Source organism: Neomonachus schauinslandi, chromosome 1 (assembly GCF_002201575.2).
Source record: "Neomonachus schauinslandi chromosome 1, ASM220157v2, whole genome shotgun sequence".
NCBI classification, from domain to species: domain Eukaryota; kingdom Metazoa; phylum Chordata; class Mammalia; order Carnivora; family Phocidae; genus Neomonachus; species Neomonachus schauinslandi.
In genome coordinates, this window is record NC_058403.1 from 118,421,979 (window position 1) to 118,436,931 (window position 14,953).

Consider the following 14,953-nt stretch of genomic DNA (forward strand, 5'->3'; position numbering starts at 1 on the left):
CTGGCCTAAAAATTCTACGACTCCAAGATGCAGACAGGCACAGAAATGTAATCACGTAGCAGAGATGTTTACCAACCAGAGGACACTGAGTCATATAGAAAAATGTGTCAAAATATACTTTAATGGCATCACTGGGCAATGCTGCCGCCATTAAATATATTATTTGTCACAACAATTAAAGTTACATTGCTTTTGCAAACTCTGGGCACAGGGACAGGGTGTCACCATTTATCCTACAGGAAGAGAAGCTGATTTGGGGGCTGCACGTCACCCAGTACTGCTGTGGATGTGCTGCAGCCGGAGATGGTGAGGGGTGAGAATCCTGACATGCCTTGACTATCTGGGGCTGGGCTGTTTTTATCTTATTACAGATATAATCCACAAACGTTAATGATACAAATACAAAACACTGGGGCATAGACCTATGTCTGATAGAAACTGGATTTGCAGGGACACCTGGGTGGCTCAATCGGTTAAGTGTCTGCCTTCAGCTCAGGTCGTGATCCCAGGGTTCTGGGATCGAGTCCCGCATCCGGCTGCTTGCTCAGCGGGGAGCCTGCTTCTCCCTCTGCCTAGAGCTCCCCTACTTGTGTGTGCTTTCTCGCTCGCTCTCTCACAAATAAATAAAATCTCTAAAAAAAAAAAAAAAAAAAAAAAAAACTGGATTTGCAATCAGCATATCGAGGCCCAGGTCTTCCCCATCCTCTGCTTCCCAGAAACTGGCACTTGTTAATCCTCATCTTGCACTGCCTGTTTAAAATGAAGATTCCCAGGCCCTCCCCCAAATCCACATCCTCAGAATCTCTGGATTGTGGGCCTGGGAACCCACGTTTTAATATATTCCCCAGGTGGATTCTTATCCATATTAGTTGCCAATCAGTTGAATTATCACGGGATAGATTAGCTACAGCGGGAGGAATGCTCTTTCCATGATAAAATCAACACATTAAAATAAGTCATAAAGATAAGGCTTTGTGTATAGAGGCATATTACACAGAAATTTACATACCTATACAAGGTTGTAAGGGGAAGGGAATCAACATTTATTAACTTCCTACTATGGTACAGATCCTGACCAAATTACACATTTCTCAATCTTCAAAATAATCTTATTTGAGTTATAGATGGAAAAAGTTACACTTACAGAGAGAGTAACGTTTCTGAAGTCACAAGCCTGGAAAATGGCCCGGTGAGGTTGTGAAACTAGATTTATCTGACCCCAGTCTTCTCATTCCATTGTATTAAGCTCATATGCCCATGAAAACACACACACATATACACACACTCTTTCTCTTTCTCTCTCACACATACATACATCATACATTAGCCATGTAGTAAAAGGCAAAGGAATTAAATTACTTTTAGCAAACCTCTTGCATCTACAGAAATGTAGTTCTTAAAGAACTTATCCTATCAACAGATATTCTCTGGTCTGTCTGCTCACAACAGAATAAAGTGTACAAATGACTACTATCGAAACCGCATTTAAGAGCTGTATTTTTAGTAATCAGAAGTGTTTTGGGGGGGCGCCTGGGTGGCTCAGTCATTAAGTGTCTGCCTTCGGCTCAGGTCAAGATCCCAGGGTCCTGGGATCGAGCCCCGCATCGGGTTTCCTGCTCTGCAGAGAGCCTGCTTCTCCCTCTCCCACTCCCTCTGCTTGTGTTCGCTGTCAAATAAATAAATAAAATCTTAAAAAAAAAAAAGTGTTTTGGGGGGCTAGCTAGGATCAAATTTAACAGTGATTCTTGATTTGTGCAAACTACAAATTCTTGGAAATGAACCCATTTAATATTCATTCTGCAAGTCATATTACCTCAAAAACAAAAGTGCCAACAAACATGATCTAGCCCTTGTTGATCCAATGGCATCCTGAGCTCAGCACCACCCCCCCAACCGTCTGGCACTTCCAGCTCCCTCCACTGGGAAACCCCTTCTGCTGGCTGGTTGCTGGAGTCCTGTTCTCTTGCAGTTCTTCCTTTCTCCCTTGCCAGACTTCTCTCTGGGTCCTCCCTAGGTCCTTCCTTCTTTTCTCATAAGGCTCCATCCTCAACCTTTGCCTCCCTATATTCTCTCTCTAGAAAATCTTTTCTCCCACCTCTTGACTTTTTCTTATATCTAATGACTCCCAAGCTAGCTCTAGCTTTCCTCTGTGGCACAAAGCCCCCAGGGAGCTGTCACCACCTCCAACTCAGCACCTCTTAAATGCAGCTCCTTACCCACCTTTGAAGTTTCCCTCACGGGCAGCACTCTGGGCGAAACCTCAGCGGCAGCTTTAGTTACTCCTTCTTCACTGAGATGTCAGATGGTGTTCTTTCCTTTGCATCTGTTCCTTTCCCATTTCACGTCTTCCCCTCCCACACTCCCCCCTTTCCCTGATGGACTGTGGGAGCCTTCTAACTGGTCTCCCTGTCTCTGGTTTCTGCCCTGCCTTTCCTCCCTATCGCTCTCCCCATGAGCTACTCACAACAGCTTGCCCCTGATGCATAGCTGTGACACTCCCCTGTTCAAATATACTCAATAGATTCCTATTGGTTTAATACATTCATATTTCCCAGCTGGACATACAAGACCATTATTGTTTGCCACTGAACGTTCTCAGTTTTATTTCCCACTTGATGCCTGTATAGGCCAGTTCTAACTCAGTTGGACTCACTACCTTTCCCTGAATACGGTCCATGCTCTCTTGTTCTCCTATTCTTCCTATCTCAAATGCCTTCTCCTCATCTCTCTCTTTTAAAAGATTTATCTTTTTAAAAGATATTTTATTTATTTGAGACAGAGCACAAGTGCGTGCATGAGCAGGGATGGGGGGTTGGAGAGGAGGGGCAGAGGAAGAGGGAGAAGCAGACTCCCTGCTCACCAGGGAGCCAGATGCAGGGCTCGATCCCAGGACCCTGAGATCATGACCTGAGCAGAAGGCAGATGCTTAATCAACTAAGCCACTCAGGAGCCCCTATTTATTTCCTTTAAAGGCAGGGGGCAGAGGGAGAGGGAGAGAGAGAATCTCAAGTACACTCCCTGCTGAGCACAGAGCCCTATATGGGGCTTGATTTCATGACCCTGAGATCATGACCTGAGCCAAAATCAAGAGTTGGATGCTTAACTGATTGAGCCACCCAAGTGCCCCTTCTCCGCATCTCTTTTATGGAAACTCTACATCCTTCAAGGACTTGCTTAAATGCCTTTTCTCAAGAAAGAGTCCCTTGACTCCTAGAGGTAAAAGAGACCTCTTCCTTTTCGAATTACCAAACTGTCTTTTTAGCATTTACCACACGGTGTTCTGCATATGCTATTTCCTCATCTACATAACAGGGTCTGAGAGGGAAGGACCCAGATCTTTTTGCTACTGAATCCTCTGTTTTCTCTAGCACAGTGACGTACTCATGTAGGCACTCAATAAATATTTGTTGTATAACATTTATAGAACTCCTAGAAGTTTACAAAGCACATTCACATTCAACATCTCATTTGTTCTATTTGGAGTTAAGTTTATTACAAGCAGCATTCAAGACTTACAAACTGATTTCTGTTGCTTAATGCAATTATTGGAGCTCTCTAACTTTGTACTCTGTAAATTAAAGTATCTCTTAAATTGCTTTACCTTTGAACACTTCTAGTCCTGGGTAGCCTATGAAGCTAGAAGAGGAGAGCATTTCAAGTTAAAGAAAGCCCCCTTGCCAAACTGCTTTCCTCTGTGTCTATTGGTTAAGTGTACAAACAAAAGACCTCTATAAGCAGGTGACAGTAAATGGCAAAATCAAAATTTAAAAGAGAAGAATCCTTTCTTTTTTGGGGGGAAGGAGGGCCGAGGGAGAGAATCAAGCAGGCTCCACACCCAGTATGGAGCCCAATGGGGGGCTTGATCTCACAACCCTGAGATCAGGACCTAAGTGAAAATTAAGAGTTGGATGCTTAACCAACTGAGCCACCCAGGCGCCCCGAGAAGAAATTCCTTTCTTAAGATTTCAAGATTTTTAAAGATCTATATATCCTTTATGGGTCAATCTCGAACTTCCTTGGAGCTGATATTCTAGTATGTTAACAACAGCAAATCTCTAACAGTTGGACAAATAATTCCTTGCTAAGAGATTGAACATGATTAATACCATGATTGTAAAAATACGGTATGCTTGGTCTTGAATACCCAAGTGCCTTGTAGGAGTTTAATATACATTTGTTGAGTGAACAAATCAATGAATTAATTCAGAGAAGACCTTACTATTGTTTATAAGTTGAAAGTATCAGTTTTAGTAATCAGATGGAAGTATAGGTTAAATTTGAAAAAAATGAAAAAACTGCATCAAAAGGCAAGAACTGTGACATGTCAGCTACTCAGGTCTCTTCCTGTTAACAGATCCCACGCTGACTGCTGGAGAGGCAGGTGAAAGAGGGGTGAATGTCAGGCACTGCCCAACTGACTGCCTCTTTGGAGTTTAGGCTGCAGACTCCTCAAGGGCCAGCACTCTGCGTTGAACTTTGTGGTCCTAGCATTGTGCTTTGCATACGGAATGTGCACCACACATATAGTATGAGATATAAAGCCCTCCATGACCTGCATTTTCACACTTTATTCCTTCACATCTGTTCTTCTTTACCTTGTAGGGGTATTGTGAGGAGTTAAAAAAAAACAAAAACAAAAAAACCCCCAGCATTTTGCTGGGCTGTCAGTTCTTGTCTCCATAAACTGCAAGCATCCTGGGGGTGAGCTCTTCACATGTATACTCTCAGGGCCTAGCATGGTGCTCTCCCTCCGGCAGCCCCTGAGCTGGCTACATGACTGAGCAATGGAGATCCAAGGGTCATCCTGCCTTGGCCCCAGCCCACTGGGTTACCCCGAAGAGCCATTTAAACTCTCTGGGCCTCAATGATGTCTGTGGTCCCTTCCAGTCTGGACAAGCTAGAGATCTATGAAGAGATTTAAAGAAGGTCCCACGACAGTCACTGGCAGAACTGGAATGAGAGGCCAGTTGTCCTGAAGCCCTGTTTCACTTAGTCCCCCCTACATCACAGGAGCCTCCTGTCTCCTTAATATCAGTTCACTTAAATGTCATTGTCACTCTGTAATCCCCCAATCTGGTGGATCGCTGGCACAAATCATATGACCCTTGGGAGTCCTTCAGTCCCTCAGAAAAACCCTTTTTTATTTCATACAGACTCAGGAGAAACACAAATTCAGTTACCTCAGTTAGAACACACCAGCACTAACAGTTAGTTTCTTGTGCTTTGGAAGGAATCACTTGGAAATTCTTGGTTCTGAGTCCTCCATCTCCTCCACATCAAGACCTAAAAAAGAAAGAAAGAAGGGAAGAAATAGCACAGTGTCCCATGACTGGCTGCCAGGATTTGATGTTTCAGCAACAACAGTAATTACAATTACCATGTGTCTTGAACACCTACTCTAAGTCAAGCACTGAGCAAAATACTGACATATGTGACCTCATATAGTCTTCATAATACCCCTCCCTCCGATGTAGGAGACATTCCCCACTTTATAGCTACAGAAAAAGAGGCTCTGAAAGGTCACGGAATCTATTCAAGGTCACACAGGTAGTTTATGTAAGATCTGAGACTTAAACCCAGGTTCAGTTGACTCCAAAGCTTGGGTTATTAACCTGTAAACAAGTGTTTTAAAAACTTTGTGGCAGTGACCTACCGTTTTAAAAAAATTACATTATATAAACCCCAAAGTCTCAAAACAACAACAATGCACTCTGATATTTTCTATTCTCTTCTTTTCTATATTGGATTACGTATTTTATATCTTTTTTTAAAATTCCTGTAGTAACCCACTAAACTGATTCCACAATCTTCTAATGGGTCCCTACTCTTGTTGGAAAAACACTATACTTACATACGGTACCTCACCAGAAGTTTCTCTGAAACCACGGACTAAATTCTCCTATGCTTTTTAGCCATGCGAACCTAACGGGAGTAGCTGAGCTTCGTAATTGGGAGAAAAGTCTTTTAACCTTTAAAATATGTATAAGGCACCATAACATATATCATCTATAATGGATCCTTAAAAGGAATATTCAATTAGGGCCACAGCCCAGAATGGAATTAGTCACTTACCTACAGCAGAGCAGGACTTAATAACTGGAATCGCGGACACACTAAAATCTCGGGTGATTTATTATACACCCTGCAAAGCAGCAGCTTACAGCGGGCAGTTGTGTTGTACCAACAGAACAGACCTAACTACTTGCAGAAGTAAGAGGCTGAGATTGCAAACCCCTGGGGGCAGGGCCCTGCCTTTGCACGTCCCATTCAATTCCAGGGGCTTGGTGTTGAACCAAGAAAATCATCAGGTTCCCACCGGGTCGGGACTGGGGTCCCAGTCGCAGGCCGGAGCCAGGGGAGTTGTGACTGTCAGCACAGTTCCTGAGCCTGCTGGACCTGAGCCCTAAGGTCCCCAGCCCTTGGGTGCGCATTTCTCCCCCCGCCCCCCGCCCTCTTGCACAGTCGCGCAGTTGGGCCACGAGATGCGGCGCCACCTGCCCGGGTCAGCAGTTGGCCCCCTTCTCCCCCCTGAGGCGCAGGCCCCCGGCTCCTGGCACCTGCGGCCGCTGGGTCCCTGCAGCAGCTCGGCTTTCCAGCGTTCGCGGAGCTCACAGCCCTGCGCCAGCCTTTGCCAGCCAGGTTTCGGGGCTCCTTCCTGGGGAGAGGAGGGGGTCAGGCTGCTCGCGCCCGGGGCCCCGCGCCCGCAGGCCGCACCTCGCCCACCCAGCCCCGCACACAGACCCTGCGAATGGCACTTACAGGGCTCGACTGCTCCAGCGCCAGCGCGTTCCCCCGGGGGTCCATGTCTCTTCCGGACCCGCGAGTCCGGCCGCTGCGCCACACAGCACCGCCCAGAAAATGGACGCCGGCGGCTCGGCTCTGCCGGCCCGGCCCGCCCCCGGCGCGGGGTAGAGGACGCGGCGGGTCTGGGAAGAGGTCGGCCCGACCCTCAGCCCGTGGGCCCCGGCGCCCGGGGAACCGCCGCGCGGAGGACGAGGCCTCGGGAGGGCGGCGGCGGGACCGGGGGCGGGGGACGCACGACGGCCGCGCGAGGCCCAGACCGTACCTGGTGCGACGGCGGGGTGGGGGCTGGGGGTAGGAACCTACGACGGCCCCGCGGGGGCCCCAGACTCCACCAGAGGGGCAGTGGCCTGCGCCTCCTTCCCGAGGGAGAACACGGCTAGGAACCTGGCCCAAGGACAACCCAGTTTGGGGGGCCAGCGGCCACTCTCACCATCAGAACAAGGCCTGGGGCGGCAGAAGGGCCCCTGGGTTCCAGATCCAGATCTCAAGAGGGCATCCAAGCCCTGCACATTTCAGAGAGGCAGGATTCGGAGAAAGTCAAGTGCAGTTTTAATGTAATCAAATTATCAGGAATAGTGTGTCACCTGTGCTTTCCCATGGCTGTCAGGGGAGGCCTAGATCGATTTTCCCAACGTGGTATAAAAAAAACATTTCACGCAAAAGACCCAGTCCTCTTCCTCAAATAAAGGGCGCTGACTGCCCGCTAGGATCTTTCTTCCAATATTCAGGGACTGCTCATTGAAAAAGTATTTACTTACTCCACAAGGTTGCCTTGTGGAGCTATCAGCCTCCTGCATTAACGTGCAGGTTTTGTTTGCTTGTTTTTTTGTTTGTTTGTTTGTTTTTAAACAAAACCACCCATATTCCCTGCATTTTGGTAGTATGAGTCTGATGTAAAATTTTCTTGAGCAAAGATTTACTCCCAGGTTACAACTTAAAAGGATAAAAAGCCTGTTATTCTGCTTTTAGTTTGGAATACAATGTTTCCAATTCTGCATCTCCGTTCCTGACCATATTTTAACAACCCTATCATCTTGAAACTAAAGTAGATTACAATATTAAATACACAGCTAGCAAAACATTTTAAATAATCAAGGAAAAATATATTGACTTAAAGTCAAATTAAAGAATTATGTAATTTAAAAATAAAGGCAGGGTTTTAAAGGCTGGCAGTTTGGGCAGCATGCACACACATGTACACTAGCAGTCCCAACCTTCTCGAAGACAAGCACTCTCTAGTCTTTCTCAGTAGGCCACATGTTTAGAAAGCTCTATTCCACTAAATTGTGTTTATTAACTAATGATTCATCTTCCCAATTAAAAAACAACCTGCAATGTTTTTGTGTAAATAACCGCCAATCAGAGCTTCTACAAAACCTGAGCCAATTCATTGTCAATCGTAGATTCCAACCTAAAGAAATTTGTGGTCTGATTGCAAGTTTATGTGTTTTCGTTGAGGCTTTTGGAAACTGTGAAAACCATTTGGAGACCTCCAAGAAAACTGAGGCACACAAATTAGGAACCACGGGTTGGAAAGTGCCAGTATGAGGCATGACTCTGTGCTTCCCTAAGATTGGAAGGCGGGAAGTGGTCAAGCAAGGGAGTTTGGCGTTTGGATTCTGCCTGGCTGGGTTTAAGCCCAGCTTTGTCACTTACAGAGTCACTCGCTGTGTAATTTTAGGCAAGTTACTTAACCTCCCTGAGCCTCAGCTTCCTCATCCATAAAATGAGGCTTATTTTAATATTATACTTACCTTGTAGAGCTTCTTAATAACTTAATGGGATAATACATGCAAAGTATCTACAAAAGTGCCTGGCCCATAGTAAGCGTTCTATAAGTGTAAACTGTTGTGGCTACTAGTGGAAGGCAATTATTCAGAGCTCTAAGGTCCTACCATCCAAGCAGTAAGAATCATAGCTATGAACGTAAAGCAACCTTTATACCCTAGAAATTTTCCATGCGTAAGCTGCCAGGGTCACATGGTGAGTGACATAAAGGGATTTAAACACAGGTCTGTCTCCACAGTCCACTTTCTGTGCTGCTAACATGTTCCAGGTGGTACCTTGATTAGACGCTGTCAACAGCTTGTTAGGGGTGAAATCGGCTCTGGCTTCCCTAAGAGGCTTAGCAAGTGAATGGCTCCTTACATCCACTTGGGAATTCACAAACAGTGGCATTTCTTTCCCATTAGAGCCAAATGTTTCTCCAGAAGCGTGTAGATTTCCCCAAATTGTATTAATAACTGAAATATCATGGCAACAGTTTTAAACACCACAGACGAAAACTTACATAATCAGCCTGTCCTTCAAAATTTTCCACCCTTCCTCATAACCAGTCTCAGATTCTCTCTTAATCATGCTTCTGAGTACGGGAAACTATCTGGAAATTTCCAGGAACATCCCAACGTGTCATAATTTTATGCTTTTATGTAAAGATTTATTCTTTCCAAAACGTTGTTTTTCTCTATTTTTATACCTTTCAGTTCAATACATTTGCAAATCGGAAAAAAAAAATGCTACAACTTTCGAGATCCTTTCTTCTGAAATATCTTCCAGTTCTTCCACATCTCCACAGTGTGGCTCCTGGTCCTTTCCTAGTGGCCTTTCCCAGGAGGTTTTCTACCCTCATTTCCTTTAATCCCCACTTGATTTCTGCTAGGCTACAGCTACATGTTTGCACTTTCTGATTTAGGGCTGTTGGTCAATGTAACATTTCCTGTCAGCCCCCCCTTTTTAAGGTTTCAATATTATCATAATGTATAAAAAGACTAAAGTCTGTCTCTTTTTAAAACCCATTTCCTTCCTTAGTTTCCCACCATGGGTTAGGAGTCCAGAACTCGTTCGGTCTCCCATGTTTGCAGCACTCTTGTTAATTTGTTGCTTTACTTCTCTCTGTCCCTTATCCTGGGGACTCACCAAATTTGTATCCCTTGGCCTCCCTTTATGTGGCTGCTTATCTCTTTCCCTTCTAGCATTTAAGAAAGTCTGTCTGGGGGCGCCTGGGTGGCTCAGTTGGTTAAGCGACTGCCTTCGGCTCAGGTCATGATCCTGGAGTCCCGGGATCGAGTCCCGCATCGGGCTCCCTGCTCAGCGGGGGGTCTGCTTCTCCCTCTGGCCCTCTTCCCTCTTGTGCTGTCTCTCATTCTCTCTCTCAAATAAATAAATAAATAAATAAAGAAAGAAAGAAATAAAGAAAGTCTGTCTGAACTGTAGTCGTCTCTACTCTCCACCACATTCCTGAAAAGTCCTCTTGTGACGGTGCATTGAGAGGTCTACCAAAGCCCCTGAAGAGGCAGTGTTTCCAACAGGGGCTCTAAGGCTCCTGGGAGCCAGGCAGGAAGTAGTGTGAACTGGGGTCTGCAGGATAATTCGTGTGCCACCTAAGTGAGGAACAGGCGTGGTCACTACCCAGCCCCAGAGCAACCCGTGCCGGGTCGGGGTGGGGGGTGGGGGCAGATCTACAGAATTTTCAAATGAAGCCAAAATCGGCATTTTTATGTAAAGTCTATGAAATGTTGACTACTTACACAAACGAAACAAACAAAGGCATCTGAATCTGATCAAGTCTCTAGCTGTAACTACCGATTTACAGGAAATTTCTGAGACAGAAGAACATGTAAAACAGCACCAAGGAGTATAATCAATCAGACTTCAGATTGTAGGAAACTCTACAGGTCAAACAGTTTCTTCAACAAATTTTTTATAGCAACAGCAAGGATGAAAGAAAGAGGGAAGGAAGCCAATAAATTAAATGACATTTAAGGGAATATCAATTGTACTGTAAGGACCTTATTCGGAATCGTGCTTTGAATAAGTAAATTGGTTTTTATTTAAATGACATAATTGGACAGATTAGGCCAAATTAGGAGAAATGCTGACTATGATATTTGATGTTATTAAAGAATTATTATTTGTTGGTAATGATAATGATACTGTGGTTATTTTTCTTAGAAAATCACATTTTTAAAAGGTTTTATTTATTTATTTGACAGAGAGAGACACAGCGAGAGAGGAAACACAAGCAGGGGGAGTGGGAGAGGGAGAAGCAGGCTTCCCGCTGAGCAGGGAGCCCCATGCGGGGCTCCATCCCAGGACCCTGGGGTCATGACCTGAGCCGAAGGCAGACGCTTAACAACTGAGCCACCCAGGTGCCCGAAAATCACATTTTTTAAATGTATTTTTTTAGTAACTCACATTTTAAAAACGTTTTCTTTAGAAATATTTCAAACTTATAGAATTTCAAGAATAGTACCAAAAAACGCCTACGTATATTCTACTCATCTCTACCTACCTACCTACTTATTTTTTCCTGAACTATTTGCAAGTTGCAGACATCATTCTCTTTTACCCCTAAATACTTCAGCATTTATTTGCTAAGTAAAAGGGCTTTCTCTTCATATCCTTGTCTTTTAGAGAATCACACTAAAATACTTAGAGATAAAATGATATATCTGGGATTTACTTCAAAATAATACAGGAGAGGATTTACATAAAACAAGGTTGGCCAGCCATTGAGAATTAGAGAAGTTGGGTGATGGCTACATGGGGGTTCATTAAACTAGCCTTTCCATATTTTGTACAGGTTCAAGATTTTCATAATAAAGTTTTAAAAGATTATGTAATGAAAGGCTTTAAAATGATATGCTATTAAGTGAATAAGAGGAAGATACAAAATTGTCTACAAAATATCTCAAGGGGCGCCTGGGTGGTTCAGTCGTTAAGCGTCTGCCTTCAGCTCAGCTCATGATCCCAGGGTCCTGGGATCTAGCCCCACATTGGGCTCCATGCTCAGTGGGGAACCTGCTTCTCCTTCTCTCTCTGCCCCTCCCCCCTGCTTGTGTTCACTCTTTCTCTCTCTCTTTCTGTCAAGTAAATAAATACAATCTTTAAAAAAAAATACATTATCTCAAGTATTTAAAAAATCACCATGATAGATAAAAGATTGAAAGAATACATGCCCAAATAGTAACATTCCAAATTATTTCACAGTAGCTATATCTTACTTTTATAATTAGTTATAAGTATAATGAGAAGAATTAGAATAATTAGAAGCACTTAGAAAATTAGAAAAAAAAACATTGTAACAGATTCAATTAAAATTATCGTTAACAAATAAAACACATATGTGGTCTGGACTGACCAATGGGCCCCGGTTTACTGATTTTGGCTTAGAAAATGGGTCCACAGACTATGGCCTGTGGATCAAATTTGGCCCACCACCTATTTTTGTATAGCCTGCAAGCTGAGAATGGTTCTTACAATTTTAAATGATCAGAAAAAAAAAAAATTGAAAGGAGAGTAATATTTCATGATGTGAAAATTACATGAAACTCAACTTTCAGTGTCCACAAATAAGTTTGTATTAGGACATAGCCACCATCATTCATTTCTGTATCTATGATAGTGCAGTGCATACATTATTATTGTTATATTGAATATTACATATTAAATTTTAAATTTTGTCAATAAAAAGCTTATGGAAATTTGTTTTCTCAGTTATTATATAAATATCTATATAGTATCCCCAATTGTGCCTCAATCCACAAAACCTAAAATATTTACTATCTGACTCTTTACAGAAAAAGTATGCAAACTCCTGGTGGAGGACCGGGCGTCCCCTGTGACCTAAAAGCAGCTTTTTGTAGAAACTGCACTGGACTAGGATGGCCTCTTAATGCTCCTAGTGACCTGGAGAAGTCATAACTTCTTTGTGCCACAGTTCCCTTAATGACAAAATAAAGTGTGTCTAAGGTCCACATGGCAAATGAAGTCTGTGATTCACATTTCTGTGAGAGCTCAACAAGCAGTACAGGGGTGATGACAACACTAAGGGCTGGCGTGGTCCTCCTGAAGATCAAGGAATTCTTTTTTTTTTTAAAAGATTTTATTTATTTATTTGTGAGAGAGAGAGAACACAAGCAGGGGGAGCGGCAGGCAGAGGCAGAGGGAGAAGCAGACTCCCCACTGAGCAGGGAGCCCGATACAGGACTCGATCCCAGGAGCCTGGGATCATGACCTGAGTCGAAGGCAGACGCTTAACCGACTGAGTCCCCCAGGTGCCCAATCAAGGAATTCAATGAGAATAACCTTTGGCACTCTGAGCAGAGTCTGGATAGGCTGGTGAAGAGCAAGGAAGAGGCCTCGGGAGCTCCAAAAGCAGAGCAGCACGCCTGCTGTGGGCAATATGACTTTGGGAGAGAATTCCTTAAATCTGCAGCTTAAATCAGGTATTTGGGGGCTTATTTCTAGTCTTTGCTGTGTAGAAGACCACAGCACATGTAAAAAGTCTGCTCATTTAATTGAAAGTTTAATGCAGATCTAGCAGAGCGATGGGTGGGGGGATGAGGGGCTCTCTGGCATCCTCAGATATAGAATAGGAGCCTTGGGATGGGGACTTCATAAGATTCTGGGATAAATTACCCTCAAAGATGTCAGTCTGTAGGCTCTTTGTAACAGCCAACATGGGACAATGAAGCAGCAAGACCAACATCACCACCGAAGCCAGACAGAACATCATGGCACCAGTCCCTATGCAGCAGGCCTGCGGTCTGCATTCTAGGGGCTTTCCCAAGACTTCTTTTCCTAGTTGCACCCCCTCCCCACCCTTTCTCCCTTGTACCCTGCACCCCCTTCCCTTCAGGGTATGCACAGCAGCATCTCCTTTTGTTCACCAGCGGCCTCCTGACTGCTCCCTTTGTTTCCTCTTATTTTCTGCGCCCCCCCCGCCCCCCCTCCACAGCCCTCTCCGTCTGCGGTCACCTCCGTCTCCCCATTTCGCCTCCTAGATGACCACCCCCTTCTCTTCCACATCATGTCCTCAATAGCCTGCAGTTTCTAGAAAATCCTTCAGTGATGTAGCCCCTCTCTTTCCCTACTAAAGGTTCCCCTCTTCCCTTCCATAGCTCAAGAAACGAGGGAGGGGGGAGAATTACAAGGGCACTGCCCTCCTGGGATTTAACCACATTCTCAGCTGGTGGCTTTTGTTTTCTCGGCTCACTGGCTTGTAAGGCCCTCAGGGCAGGCACTCCGCGTCACGCTCAGCGCTGGGGAAGATGGGCAGGACTGTTGGGCCTTAATTAGAGCAAGGCCTCAGACAGGGTAGAAGATTTTAGCAGGCAAAATGAAAAAGGAATTTCAAAATGTCCATTTGGCAGCAATGACCACAGGGGAAGGAAGAGGTTTATTGTATTATATAAAGAAAATCACGAAAGCTCTCACAGCTTTTCACGAACACAGAAATAATATTTACACTGGCTTTTTAAAAACAAAACAGAACCGGAAAACAAACTCCCTCTGCAGGCCAAATGTAGTGAGTGTAGACCCAAGTGCTAGTCTTGAACCCTGAGCAGGGATAGCTGCAGAAGCAAGGAAAGAATTAAGGGAAAAGATGCAAAATGAGTTACCAGATCAAAAGAACAATTTTCTGGTCAACGAGACTTTGAGGCCACAGCAGAGCCACACTGGGATCACCTAACAGAGACATGAGCTTTGGCAACTAGTCTTTGATATACCCGCTACCCACCAAGCCTTCTGCAGGACAGCCAGCAGGGAGACCCCCACTATCAGCCAGGGAAGGTAAAAAGGCAGAAGCATCTTGCCTGCATCACAAATTCAAATTTTTATATTCAAGGGCTTCTCAACTTAACATCTGCTCATGAATGCAAAAGGGTGTCAGCTGTTAGTGAAGTCACCTGGCAAATGTAGGCAGACCAGCTTGGAGGAGGACAGCCAGACATACGGTGGCTTATTAGGAGCCAAGACATCTTGGGAAGGTGATGAGGATGAGACATGGAGTCCCAGGAAGAACCACCCTTGCCATCAAGTGAAATGGCCCCAAACTGAAGGCCGGCCTCCAAGGGAACAGTGTAAAAGGCCCCTAAGAGAACAGCATGCCATTCATTTCTGTCTGGAACAGAGAGGACACACAACTGTGCCTGTCCATACAATGTCTTGCCTTGTGTAGGAACCTGGATGGAAGTTTCATTGGGTGTTTCATGTCATATTCCATTTCGCCTGGGTTGGAGTGCTACCTGCTATCTACTCAACAAGCGATGGTCAAAGAAGTGAACTGAATTATTGACGCCCACTCCTCCACTGGTGGGCAAGACTGCTACAAAGGGCGAGAACATGTTTCATGCAGGGGAATGGT

General features: G+C 44.7%; 1 protein-coding gene across 2 annotated transcripts in view; it reads right to left on the reverse strand.

The window, feature by feature from the left end:
• ZBTB38 (zinc finger and BTB domain containing 38) overlaps positions 1-14,953 on the reverse strand; it is a 61,339-nt gene that overhangs the window by 40,538 nt on the left and 5,848 nt on the right. For both annotated transcript variants that reach the window (XM_044915370.1, XM_021678737.1), the window contains exon 2: positions 5,181-5,283. The gene's annotated coding sequence lies outside the window, so the exon portion shown is untranslated. The remainder of the gene's footprint in view (positions 1-5,180; positions 5,284-14,953) is intronic.